The sequence below is a fragment of the Trachypithecus francoisi genome, unplaced genomic scaffold (genome assembly GCF_009764315.1).
Source record: "Trachypithecus francoisi isolate TF-2019V2 unplaced genomic scaffold, Tfra_2.0 Lachesis_group19, whole genome shotgun sequence".
NCBI classification, from domain to species: Eukaryota; Metazoa; Chordata; class Mammalia; order Primates; family Cercopithecidae; genus Trachypithecus; species Trachypithecus francoisi.
In genome coordinates, this window is record NW_022681464.1 from 48,633,501 (window position 1) to 48,647,695 (window position 14,195).

Here is a 14,195-nt window from a genome sequence, read left to right on the forward strand (position 1 = left end):
ACAAACCTGAGGTGCAAACCCAGCCTTGTGTTCACGGCCTCCCACCTCAGGGGACACAGAGCCCACCTTCGGATGGCAGACCTTGCATCGTCTTCTCACCGCCCCCTGCTCCAGTGTCCACACTCCTCGCTTGTTCTTCTCACCGCCCCCTGCTCCAGTGTCCACACTCTTCACTTGTTCCCTGCAGTTCATCTGCAAGTGCTTCCCCCGAGTTATTCCCCAACGACAGGCACTTTCCCTGCTTGAGCCTCCCACAGGGTGCCTGGCCAACCTCCGCTCCCTAAGACAAACCTGGGAGGCGCAGCCAGGCGTGGACAGGGTCTCAGGGCACCGAGGGCATCCTGGCATAGGCACACCAGCACGCAGGCATGGGGCAAAGTTAAGCTGGACAAGCCAACCCTCTTTAAGAGTGACAGAGGCCCTGAGGCGGCTGCACTGTACCGGGCTTTGTTCTCCTGGGCATAAAAAGGACTTTTAAAAACTTTTTGCATTTATCATCATCATTCCACCATCACCAAGGTGCCTGGGATGCATAAAAAAGTATTTTTCCAAACTGGAAATCTGAAATAGAAGCACCAATAAAAACAGGTCCCAGATTTATGACTGTATTTTTTCACTTCTCTTTCTCTCTCTCCCTCCATTTTTCTTTCTTCCTGTTAGCTTGGGACTTCTGGAGAAAGAGGACTTGGCACTGTGGAGTGTGGGGGGCCCTGTGAGCTGTGCCCCCCGACCCTATCTGCCCAGCCCGGCCGCAGCCCCAATTCTCACCCTGGGCGGGCGGCTGGGCGGGTCTGAGGCCCCTGGGACTCATCTGCATGGTGCAAACAGCTGCTTTGGCAACTGAAATTAAAGATCAACTGGGAAGTAAACAAAGAGGCTGTAAGACAGGGTGGAAGCTGGTTAAGAACCATATCTTTCTTTCTGTGATTTTGCATGCAGTTCCCCAAGTCCTTGCAGAGGTCACCTGGCATGGCCTCCCCTCAATCCCGAACTCTGGGCCCCGCTATAGCCCAGTTTACCCAGATGTCCTCCGCCCAGAGGCCCCACCTGCACCACGGTCACACTGCACCAGCTGCCCACAGTGGAAACCACGTCCCCTGGAGTGGTGTGGGCAGCCTGGCAGAGGGGTCAGGGCCACAGCCCCATGGCCGAGCTCTGCACAAGGGCAGCCTTGGAGCAGGTCGCAGAAGACAGGAGTCCCATGGAGTCACAGTTTCCACCTAGGGCCACGTAGTCCCGTTAGCACCTGGCATCCCCCAGTTGGATCTGAGGTTCGGAGTCTCTCAGGGAGCCAGCTTCCGTGGCCCTCCTGGTATCTAGCCGCTGCATCAGAAGGGGGGAGCTCCTGCTCCCTGCTCATGGCAGCAGGGATGGTTTGCCAACAGGGCTGAGGTGGAAATGGGGTGGGCAATCCTTGGAGGGGCCTCTGCTCCATTTAAAACACTTGAACTTCACAGACACTGAGGACTTCATAATCGTGCTGCACGAACAGCCTGGAATGTAGAGCCCTCCCTGGTGAAAAATTAGAACAGAACCACGTTGCTGACGGTGCTGGTCCTCCAAGTTAAACATAATCTCACATTTGCTTTAGTATTATTTTAAGTGTAAGCAATTAGGTTTGTGATTTCGTTTAATCACTTGCTAGATTTCATTTTTTACATCCCGGCTATTCAGGGGTTAAAACTTTTCACCTGTTTATACTCTTTGAATATTTCAGGAGACCCGCGGAGGCAGTGCTGACGGGATCCCGGAGCTTACCTGCTACCAGAGAAGCCAATGTGGAAAGTGTGGAACAGTCCCCACACAGAGTCCTCCTGGGACACACGCGGAATGTGCAATGCCAGGTGCCGGTGGCACATGCAGCCCCATCACGGCTCATGGGAGAAGCAAATGAGGAAAGCATGGAACGGTCTCGTCTCTGTACAGGGTCCTCCTGGGACACACGCGGAATGTGCAATGCCAGGCGCCGACAGCTCACACAGCCCCATTGCGGCTCATGGCGGGGCGCCGCTCCCACCCCAAGGGTACCTGTTCTCCAGGCAGCAGCCCTGGCTTTGGGGAGCTCTGGCCTCTGGGCTGACAGTGTCTGTGTATGGCACGAGGCCCTCGCAGGGGTGGTAAACCCAGCCAGGCTCTGGCCACTGGGCTGACGGTGTCCATATGTGGCACGAAGCCCTTGCAGGGGTGATAAACCCAGCCAGGCGTGTGCACAGATCCTGACCGCGCAGTTTCCCTTGTTCTTCTTCACTTCACTTCTGTTTGTCCTGTGCACATCAGGCTCCTTGCTTCAGCAAGACTTTTTTTTATCACTTTGTTATTTTATTTTTATTAAAGTGATCTTTTAAGTATTTTAGAAATATTTTATGCTTATAATGACCATAACCACACAGCAGTGTTTTTGAGTGATCCCGCCACCCCCTCTGCTCACTTGGAATATTCTTTAAACTTCCTTTTGGTTTTCACCTTCAATTTAAAAAAAGTTTCACTGCTTTTCAATGATTTCTAAGTTATAGGTATTTTCTACCAGTGTCCTGCTGGGGAGGGTGACCATTTGGGGCTGTTGGAAATGTCCACCTCTAGGGCTGTTTGTTTCCTTCCCTGGGCCCCTCCTGTGTCGGGCCCAGGTGGAGGTGGACCCCACGCTAAGTGGGCATCAGCTCATCTAGTGGGTGTTCACAGCAGCTGTGGGCATACCCACAGGCAGGGACGGCTCGTCCATCACCTTCCAGCCTCCTCTACTAGATGTGACAAGAGAAATTCTTTGATCTTTTTAAAAATTTACTTCTTAATCACGAGTAATAGCCAAATACACGTGGTATATTCTGAAGCAGATCTCAGGCTTCGTGTCGTCTCATCCATCAACACTTTTGTTTGTATTTCTTACAGGTAAGGGCTTTTACCAATATCACCACAATATTGCTATCATACCCGGCTAAACTAGCAGTCATCCCTTAATGGCATCCAAGGCCCAACCTCCTCCAGTTGCCTTGAGACATCTTTTATAGCAATCCCAGTGTTGCTGGCCCTGTGGGCAGGTGCGCAAGCCTCCTCTGCAGTGGGCTGTGGGACTGGGTTTTGGCCATTGGTCAGTGCCTATGAGTGGACATGATGCATACAACTTCCTGGCAGGACATGGGACCAGGAAAGATGCCCCTCCCCTGGTCTCCCCCAGGGGGAAGTGTGGGCTTGATGGTGGGCAGATTGTGAGCAGATGCCTGCCATATGCTCAGGATGGCCAGGCCTGGTCCTGCAGAGCTGCTGTATCCACTTCCATGCTAGTGGTTTCCTGAGAGTGAGCTTCTAGATTATTTAGACCACTATTATTTAGGTCTTTGTCAAAGCAGCCAATGTATCCTAATGTGCTGTGATTACATAGCCCATCTTATACAAATTATATTTTGTCTGGAATTAATAATTGCCTTGATTTTCAAATGGCTTTGCTCATATACCCATCCTCAATTCTCTCCCAACCTCTCAGTCTGAAACAGAAAACTCCCCATACAATGAGAATGCTGGTTCAGACCCCCCTGGAAGCCCTTGGCTCTCCTGCACTGTCACCCAGGAGCCCCTCCCATCCCCAGACACCCCTGCCGCCCCCGTCTCTCCTGTGTCCTGGCGCCAGGTCCTCCTTCAGGGCTGATGCCTCGTTTGGGTGAAGCACATCCTCTAGCAGCCTCTGTACTGGTCTGAAAATGTCTTTTTCTCTTTACTCTTGACTGATAATATGGTTGGATTCCACTTCTAGGTAGGAAATCCTTTTCCTGAACGCACTGAGGCATTGCCAACGGCCGGCCGGCTTCCTTGCTGCTGTTTAGGGGCCCCACATACCCCTCTTCATCTTGGGTTCTGAACTGCAAAATGTCATGCGGCCAGCATTCAGCAGCCAGGAGGACTAGAATGAGCCCAGAGTTCACGTGCTCCCTATCATCACATCTCGGTGACCTGTCACGGGAGGCAGGGCCGGGCACCCGTGGCATCCGCCCACCCTCCCTGCAGCCCTGGCTAAGGGTGCCCCGCTCCCGCCTGGTGAGAGGACATGCGTCCAGGGCGGAGCTTGTTGGAAGACAGCCTTTAGGTCTTGGAGTTGCTTTTGGAACTGGCGGCCCCACCTCTGTCTGCAGCCTCGTAGGGCGGCCCAGCTCCCGGTGTCTCCAGCTTCTCCTGGGCTTGGGATGCAGCTCACCCGCCCCTGCAGACCCACCTTGTGCCACTGCCGGCCTTTTCTCCGAACCACTGTGGCTTGCTGTTTTCTTCGTCCTGCGGGGTCACCCCCTCCACTCGCTGCCATTGTAGCGGAGTTTCTGGAGGTGGTAAAGGAAACACACATGCCCCACAGATCCCTGACAGGGCAGCTCCCGGACCTCCGTCACTATTTGGGGCGGAATCTTAATGGAGTGTCCCCTGCACGGACACCTGCCTCGCTTGGCCGTTCCTCCCCAGGTCCCGAAGCCTCCTCCTGAAGCGGCCACCAGCCACTCTGTGGCTTCGGGACGACCTCTTCTCTGGGGGGTGCCACTTCCCCTCTTTCTCTGGCCAGAGACGCCTCTCTCCTTCCATTTAGATAAACGTAGGTTCGACTCTGGCTGCGGAATCCCTGGCATTCCTGCCTGGTGAGGGGTGGCAGGAAACACCACCCCTACTTCTGCTTGGGGGTCGTCGAGGGCCTGGAGTGGATCCTGAGCCTCCATCACAAGACAGCCCTGCCTGTAGAGGGGAGGATGGCAGACTCCCTCCTCCCCAACCCGAGGCCCCTCTCCAGAGCTCCCTGGGAAGGCGCCGGCGTCTCAGGTCCCTCGCAGCACGAGGCAGCCTGGGAAGATGCCAGCGTCTCAGGTGCCTCTCAGCGCGGGGCAGCCTGGGAAGGCACCAGCGTCTCAGATTCCTCTCAGCGCGAGGCAGCCTGGGAAGGCACCAGCGTCTCAGGTTCCCTCTCAGCGCGGGGCAGCCTGGGAAGATGCCAGCGTCTCAGGTGCCTCTCAGCGCGGGGCAGCCTGGGAAGGCACCAGCGTCTCAGATTCCTCTCAGCGCGAGGCAGCCTGGGAAGGCACCAGCGTCTCAGGTTCCCTCTCAGCGCGGGGCAGCCTGGGAAGATGCCAGCGTCTCAGGTGCCTCTCAGCGCGGGGCAGCCTGGGAAGGCGCCGGCGTCTCAGGTGCCTCTCAGCGCGGGGCAGCCTGGGAAGGCGCCGGCGTCTCAGGTGCCTCTCAGCGCGGGGCAGCCTGGGAAGGCGCCGGGGTCTCAGGTCCCTCTCAGCGCGGGGCAGCCTGGGAAGGCGCCGGCGTCTCAGGTCCCTCTCAGCGCGGGGCAGCCTGGGAAGGCGCCGGCGTCTCAGGTGCCCTCTTAGCGCGGGGCAGTCTGGGAAGACGCCAGCGTCTCAGGTGCCTCTCAGCACGGGAAGGCGCCGGCGTCTCAGGTCCCTCGCAGCTCGGGGCAGCCTGGAAGGCACCGGCGTCTCAGGTCCCTCTCAGCGCTGGGCAGTCGCAGCTCCACGCGAAGCCCCTGCTCCCTGCACTCAAATTTGCCTCTGAGTTTCCCTGAGACGGCCTGGAAGAATTTGGGTCTGAATTCAGTCAGAGCTGGAAACTAAAAGAGAAGCAAAAAGTGATAAAAGAAGAAGAAAGACAGGTGACCGCCCGGGTGAAGTCAGTGGGGAGGGCCGGGCTGACTCATGAAAAATTCAGTGAGGGCTCTGGTTAAGTCATGTTTGGGGTCCTCAAAATTCTGTGTTCAGTTTTGTTGAAACCACTCCTAATGATCATCTTGAGAGAAATCAAAAAGTCAAGAATTGGGCTGGTGGCCAGATGGTGTTTCTGAAATAAAGATCACATCTCTCAAGTATCAAACTACACCGCCAGACGACAAACCGTGGGATGACTAATTCCTGTCTCTCTTCCAGGGCCCCTACCCTGGCCACAAGCTCATGCCAGCGGGATGCCGAATGCCACCGCGGCAGTTGCCCTTGCCCCGACCCCGTGTGAGCTCCGCAGCTGCTTGCCCTGAATGAGCGGGCCTTCCCGTCACCCTCTGTGGTGGTCGGATGTTTGGTGGATGTCTACTAAGGCCTCTAAGAAGTCGGCTGTCAAGCAGGGGGAAGAAAGTGTCCCCATCCTCACCCACTCTGCTTGCTGGAGGGATACGGAAAATGAAACCCTACCTGTCCACGTTCATCCTTCTTAATTCTATGACCATGACAGCTTGAGTTGCCACCCTGCATAGGTAAGTACTGAAAGGCGAGATGTTTGTAAACTCAACTGTAGCTCCCAGAAGTTGTTATAAACGATGAACGCTGAGCCTCTTGCTGGTGTAAACATCTTTGAGAAACAGCTCCCAGGGGTGTGTGTAGCTAAGGTCTGGGGCAACCTCTGCCCCGCCTTCAGTTTCACTCATTTCTGTGGGCTTCCATCAGCCTGTCTTCTACAAGCCTGGCTTTTTCTCATATAGTTCAGTCCAATTTGCTTCGTCTTGATAACTCACCCCAGCCACCACCACTGGAGAGATTTTTTTCAGACACTCCACAAAAAAAAAAAAAAAACGCCAGTTCCATAGATCACTCACTGGGACTGTGAAGGTGACAGTGCTGTCCCACTGTACTCAGATGGTGAAGATAAGAGCATGTCCGGCTGTACTGAGACTGTGAAGGTGAGGGCGTGTCCTGCTGTACTGAGGCTGTGAAGGTGAGGGAGCGTTTGGCTGTACTGAGACGGTGAAGGTGAGGGCGTGTCGCGCTGTACTGAGACAGTGAAGGTGAGGGCGCGTCCTGCTGTACTGAGACAGTGAAGGTGAGGGCGCGTCCTGCTATACTGAGACTGTGAAGGTGAGGGCGTGTCCTGCTGTACTGAGGCCGTGAAGGGGAGGGCGCATTTGGCTGTACTGAGACGGTGAAGGTGAGGGCGCGTTTGGCTGTACTGAGACGGTGAAGGTGAGGGCGTGTCCTGCTGTGCTGAGACAGTGAAGGTGAGGGCGTATTTGGCTGTACTGAGATGGTGAAGGTGAGGGCGCGTTTGGCTGTACTGAGACGGTGAAGGTGAGAGCGCAACCTGCTGTACTGAGACGGTGAAGGTGAGGGCGCGTCCTGCTGTACTGAGACAGTAAAATGAGGGTGTGTCCTGTTGTACTCAGATGGTGAAGGTGAGAGCGTGTCCTGTTGTACTCAGATGGTGACAGTAAGAGCGTGTCCTGCTGAACTCAGACGCCATGTTAATCTAAATCCGCTGAACACAGTAGCAAAACCTCACCTCAGCTGCTGATGTATTTCCCTTCTGGCTTCAGAAAGAATGGTGTTCTTCCAGTGTGTTTTTAAAACATGGAACACAATATTCTTCACCCTCAGCAGAATTCAGGAAGAATTATCTAGTTACCCAAAGGTCAGAATAAGGAGGTTCTCTAGGAACAAGTGCTTCTCTTTCCAGGATCCTGGAGTGGAAAATTCATGCACGTTTCCCACTTGATGTTCTGATGCCCGTGTGCTCAAAGTGTACTTGAGGACACCAGGTGAGGTTTATGGCAAATCGGATGAAGAGACCGAGGCCAGGTGGTGTGGCGTGTGCCCCAGGTTAGTGACCTGGGGAGATCGTGAGTGCACCCGCCAGGATCCTCTGGTTTCTAAAAGGAGCTCCTGAGTTTCTGTTTGTCTGCCCTGCACCACCTTTTTGCATTGATTAACTTTGCCATTGGTCTGGATCTCCGTCTGTTAATTATTGAAGAGGCATTTATTTATTTCTGAGACCCAATTCGATTTTCCACATTTAGGACACTTTTCAGTTCCATGCTGAGAAAAAAAAATGTTAGCATAAGAAGCAGCTTTAAGGCCCAAATCTCAGCTGATGGCACTCAGCATTACACGTGATTTCCAGTCTTATCAGGAGCCTGGTGGGGGCATGGCTGCAGCTGCTGCCAGGTTCTTGAGCAATGTTTAGGCTCCACAGGTAATAGCCACGCAGGTGGAGCAGAAAACAAAGCTGCAGACAGGGCTGCTTTCCAAGACGCAGTGGAGTGCAAGTGTTCTGGGGCCTGTGTAAGAAATCTTTGCCTGCCCTAACCTCATGGGAAGAGTGGCGAGCCAGTGGGGCACACAGGTCGGACCACCTGCAGAGAAAGAATCACCAATAACCAGCCCTTACAAGGTAGCTGTGTCTGCTGAGGCTTCCGTCCACAACGCGTGGGCTATTTGCCCCACACCCCCTCTGACACTGGCCCCGTCAGTCCTCTCGGCTTCAAACCTTCTGTTGGGGGACGATGGCATCTCGTGGTTGTCCTCCTGATGAATGGTGCCACTGAGCACCTTTCCAATGTGGACTGATCATTTGGGTGTCTTCATCTGTGAAACGTCTGTGCCAGTATTCTGCCCATTAAAAAAATAGGGCTGCAAGCATGTTTCTTACTGATTTGTAAGTGTTCTTTATATATATTCTGGTTATTTGTTGGCTGCACGTACCACCAATCTCTGAGTCTGACTTGCCTCTTCTTTTTGGAATGATGTCTTTCGATGAACAAAAGTTTGTCATTTTAATGAAGTCAAATGAGATTAACCTTTTCCCGTATGGCTTGGATTTTCTGTGTTCTATTTGAGGAAGCTTTGCCTGCCCTGAGCTCGTGGAGACATCCTGTTCTTTCTCTTTATTCCTTTATGCTTCACTTTAGGGCCAGAATCCACCCAGGCCACACTTCTTCTTTCCCGTCTCTTCCCTTAGACAAACAGAGGAGACAGAAAGTGGAGAAATGGAGGGAGCTGGGGGGAAGGTCAGATCCCAGAGGCTGGAGCTCAGAGAAACCACATCTTCTGTGTTGACTTCGCCCTCTCAGGGGGAAGGAAGATTCACACAGACTTGCCCGCTCCCCTTGGCCGACTTTAGGTCAGGAAATAGCATGTTCACTTCGGTATGTGGGTGACATCATCAGCGCGGCCACTGAAACAGGAGGTGAGGCTGCAGACCGGCTGGGATCCGCCTTGGCGAGCAGAGGCCTGCGCCTCCCTCCTCCACGTCCCCAACACCCCAGCTCCGTGACATCCGACACCGGGCAGCTCACATCGCAAAGGAAACACAGCCAGCCCTGCCGAGAACTGCCTTTCAAAGTGGAAAAGAATCCCAGGAGCAAATGTGTGCACAGACCCTGCATTTAGAAAGAGACGGCTTAGCCAGACGTAGCTGGAACAAACATATAAAAAACATCTGTGCCAGGAAGGCACTCACCAGCCCCGCAGACTGGGGGCCCCCATGGTGCCCTTGAGGGGCAGCAATGGCCCCACCACATGCAGTCCCCCACAGCAGCGCCACCAGCCACCAGCAGCAGCTTCGAGCTTTCCTGCTCCTCACTGAAGGTGGGCACAGGCTCCAGGAGAGACCACCTGCAGCCAGCACCCCCCACCCCCCCGGGGAGGGTGACACCAGCAAGACCCAGACAGATGGCCCAGCAATGCCTTTCCATTTCTTCTCATCTTAACGTCGATTTTCTTCCTGGTCCTAAAAGTGATGTGATCCATTGGAGACAAGTTGGAAAATGCAATGCAAATATATAAAGACTATGCTACCAGTCACCCACAATTCCAGGCCTAAGACGTGGCTGCATTTTCGTCTGTTGTAATCCTTTCTCACACCTTAGTCTCGTCACAACAAAGGAAGCATTTCAGGGACACAAAAGTCTTTACAGAATGAAGGGCAGATCCCACAGCCCGAGGCCAGAGGGACGAGGACAAGGCCGGGCTTGGCGCCGGCCAGGGGTGGGTGCCCGGGCAGCGAGGCGAGTCACTGACACCGTGCAGTTTGATGGGGCCTGGGGAAAGGTACAGCAGGAGGATTGTTGGGGTGGGGACAGAAGAAGAGAGTCCTCCAGGATGGGGCGATGGGAATGCAGTGGGTTTCATGACCTGTGCAAGAGGGGCCGGGAAGAGGCAGAAATGAGGACGGGCCCTCGGGTCAGCGCTGCTGCAGCCTCCGCAGAGAAGCGGCTTCCAGGCTGCAACGACTTGGATGTGTTTGTGAAACAGCTGGTTGTGAAATCAATTTAATGAGTCCTAACGAGCATTTTCAAAAAGGAACAGAGCGGCATGGAAGCACCTATTTCTGTGATCATTATGGAAGTTGTGATTTCTATCAGGGAATCACTCATCAGAGGGAGTATTGTTTCACAAACTCTTATTTCACTTCTGCGTGTACGTGCTGGTTGTGGTGTAAAATGTGCCTTTTATTGTGGGTCTCAGTTTTAAAAAAGTTGCAAAGCCCTGGCTTAGAAGAAGAAAGAATTCAGAGGCCATGTGTGACCACAGTTTAAGCTTCTGTAGATGAGAAAGGGACGGGGCACTTTTGGAAGCAAGGATAGTCCAGGCGGTGGTGCACACAGATGGGAGGCTGACGGATCTCACACAAACGCACAGGGCACATCGAGTTAGTCCCTCGGAGCTCCTCTGACGCAGCCATGGGTCCTCCAGAACCTGCTGCGGCTGAGCCACATCTGTCTCTGTGATGGTCCCTCGCTACGTCCCACACTTTCTCTTGTTCCTCCTCCTTTCCCCAAGTGACTTCTCCAGAAATGACTCTTAGAACAAGCCCAGAAACGAGCTCCAGTAAAGACCCAAAGGAACAAGAAGGCAGGTGTGCACACGACCCAGGACCCTTACCCTAAAGCAACAGGAAGGCAGGCGTGCACACGACCCAGGACCCTTACCCCAGAGGAACAGGAAGGCAGGCGTGCACACAACCCGGGACCCTCACTTCAAAGGAACAGGAAGGCAGACATGCACACGACCCGGGACCCTCACCCCAAAGGAACAAGAAGGCAGGCATGCCCACGACCCAGGACCCTTCACACGGCGCCCCCCTCATGTCAGCCTCAGTCGCACACCTGTCACACAGCATGTTCACAGCAAAAACAAGACATTTTACCTTTTCATATGGTCAGAAGTGGAGACTCGCTTTCCTTTCTCCTTTCAAGATGCCAAGCCACCCAAATTCCTTTTATATCTGTGATAAAGGCATCAGCGAGGCACAGTGGCTCACGCCTCTAATCCCAGCACTTTGGGAGGCCCAGGTGGGTAGATCACCTCAGGTCAAGAGTTCGAGACCAGGTTGGCCAACATGGCGAAACCCTGTATCTACTAAAAAATAAAAAATAAAAAATTAGCCGGGTGTGGTGGCAGGCACCTGTAGTCCCAGCTACTTGGGAGACTGAAGCCGGAGAATCGCTTGAACCCAGGAGGCGGAGGTTGCAGTGAGCCGAGATCGCACCACTGCACTCCAGCATGGACAACGGAGCATGACTGTCTCTAAATAAATAAATAAATAAAGGCATCTCCCTGTCTACTTTTACATTTGTATTTTTGTATCCCCCCTGCCCCCCACCACACACACACGCTAGCATGTGTTGTTGTAGGGATTTACTTTAGGAAGGAAGATATGGGTAAATTGGAACCAAGGAAACCTGTTTCCAGAAGATGACTTCTGGACCAGAGCAGTGGCCAAGGAATGAAAACATAATTGTGTCATGTCCTCCAAGCTTCCTCGGAGACTGGAAGGAGTCAGATCAAAAGTGCAACCAATGTGAATTGGGGCATGTTGTGTATTCATACATGTACAAATTTTTGAACGTGAAGTTGCTTGCAACTAAACTTTTTTCCTAAGTGTACTGTACCTATTTTTAATAAAAGATGACATATATTTGCACAAAAATTCTCAGACACGTTAAATTACTAACTGTTTTTATAAGTCTCTCTCAAAGCAGTGCGTGGATTGCATCCTGGTGCAGGCTGCTGGGGATTCGTTGTTTTTACTTAAAGACCTTCCTCTTGCACTTGCTGTTCCCTTGCCTGGAGTGCTCTATTCTCATTTTCTTTCTTTTGAATGTTATGTTTCTTTATTTTTATTTTTTGCAAACTCCCTGTAGCTAGACAGTCTGGCATGGATTAAACATTGAAGGTGTAACCCATGATGAGGGGTTTGGATTTATTTATGGAACTAGCTCACATTTTTAAAAATATGATAAGCAATGAGTTGAAGATTACATTGTTGGTGTTGGCAGAAGAAAATATGTATGCCAACAATGTGGGCACACTGCTAGTGTGATAATTCAATGTCTAAGAATGTAGTCTAATATAGAGTAATCCAAAATATGAACAGATGTATACATATATTTACTGATGTATTATTTTATTTTATTTTATTTTATTTATTTTTTTCTTTTTTTTTGAGACAGAGTCTTGTTCTGTCACCCAGGCTGGAGTGCAGTGGCCGGATCTCAGCTCACTGCAAGCTCCGCCTCCCGGGTTTACGCCATTCTCCTGCCTCAGCCTCCCGAGTAGCTGGGACTACAGGCGCCCGCCACCACGCCCGGCTAGTTTTTTGTATTTTTTAGTAGAAACGGGGTTTCACTGTGTTAGCCAGGATGGTCTCGATCTCCTGACCTCGTGATCTGCCCGTCTCAGCCTCCCAAAGTGCTGGGATTATAGGCTTGAGCCACCACGCCCGGCCTGATGTATTATTTTAGTAGCATAATTTGGAAAACAAGTGTGTACATATATTTACTGATGTATTATTTAAGTAGCATAAGTTGGAAAATATCCAACAATAGCAAAGCAATAAATAAATTTAAGAACTCAATAGAATATAAATATCAGAGTTCTCCACACAAATAGAACCAGCAGGATATATGCAAATATAAACACACACACATACGCAAATGTAAACACACACATATGCAAATATAAACACATATACACATACACAAATATAAACACACGCAAATATAAACACGTAAATATAAACATATACTCAAATGTAAACACGCATACTCAAATGTAAACACACACATGCAAATTTAAACATATGCAAAGATAAACATGCAAATGTGAACACATACACAAATATAAACACATGCAAATACAAACACAAATATAAACATACACAAATATAAGCACATACACATATGCAAATATAAACATGCAAATGTAAACACACACATAAATGTAAACACACATGCAAATATAAACATGCAAATATACACGCAAATGTAAACACATACACATACGCAAATATAAACACACAAGTATAAACAAACACATGCAAATATAAACACAAATGTAAACATGCATATATAAACACATGCAAATATAAACACACATGCAAATATAAACACATACATAAATATAAATATATATGCAAATATAAATGCACACATACACAACTATAAACATATACACACATATACAAATATAAACACATACACAAATATAAACACACATACACAAGTATACACACGCAAATATAAGCACATACACATACACAAATATAAACATGCAAATAAAACATACACACAAATATAAACACATACACATATGCAAATATAAACATGCAAATATAAACACACACATGCCAATATAAACACACACATGCCAATATAAACACACATATGTAAATATAAACACAAATATAAACACACAAATGTAAACATACATACACGAATATAAACACATGCAAATATAAACACGCACACATACACAAATATAAACACATACACATACGCAAATATAAACACACACACACACAACATGAGAGAGAGGGAGAGAAACCTATTCTAGGGAATTGGGCCATGTAATTGTGGGGACTGGTAACTCTAAAACAAAATCCACAGGGCATGCCAGTGGGCTGAACAGTTGGACTCGATTTCTATGTTGTAGTCTTGAGGCAGAATTCCTTCTTCGTCAGTAAATCTCAGTCTTTACTCTTAAAGGATTCAACTGATTGAATAAGAGTAATCCACATTACAGAGGGTAATTTGCTTTACTTAAAGTCAACTGACAGCGAATTTTAATAACGTATTTTAAAAACTTTCACATCTAGATCAGTGTTTGACCAAGCAACTGGACACCACAGTTTAGCCAAATTGACAAATACAACTGACCATCACAATAATGTTGCCATTTAAAGAAATGGTTAAGCGGGTTATGTAATCATGTGGGGGGAAAATGCTTAGATATTTAGAAAAAAACAACACAAAACTCCTGTGTATCTTGGTTTTGGCAAAGTTAAAAATGTATAAAACAAAAGGCAGAGATAAGAACACCAAATGCTAATTATGAGATAGAGTGGTAAGATTAGATGTGATATTTTTCTCGCATGCCTAAAAGTTTTATAATGTTGCTATAATTTTTATCATGGAAAAATAAAATTCTGGCCATGTACAGTGGCTCATGCCTATAATCCCAGCA

General features: G+C 50.0%; 1 protein-coding gene and 1 long non-coding RNA gene across 2 annotated transcripts in view; both read left to right on the forward strand.

Moving 5' to 3' along the window:
* The window catches only part of LOC117064211, an 85,446-nt gene extending 82,947 nt beyond the window's left edge, over positions 1–2,499 (forward strand). The window contains exon 4 of the mRNA XM_033178471.1: positions 1,718–2,499. The gene's annotated coding sequence lies outside the window, so the exon portion shown is untranslated. The remainder of the gene's footprint in view (positions 1–1,717) is intronic.
* Positions 2,500–5,115: 2,616 nt separating this feature from the next.
* LOC117064214 lies at positions 5,116–11,075 on the forward strand. The gene is made up of 3 exons (XR_004429328.1): positions 5,116–5,623; positions 5,895–6,214; positions 8,639–11,075. It is a non-coding gene; the product is annotated as an uncharacterized LOC117064214 (long non-coding RNA).
* Positions 11,076–14,195: the final 3,120 nt, after the last annotated feature.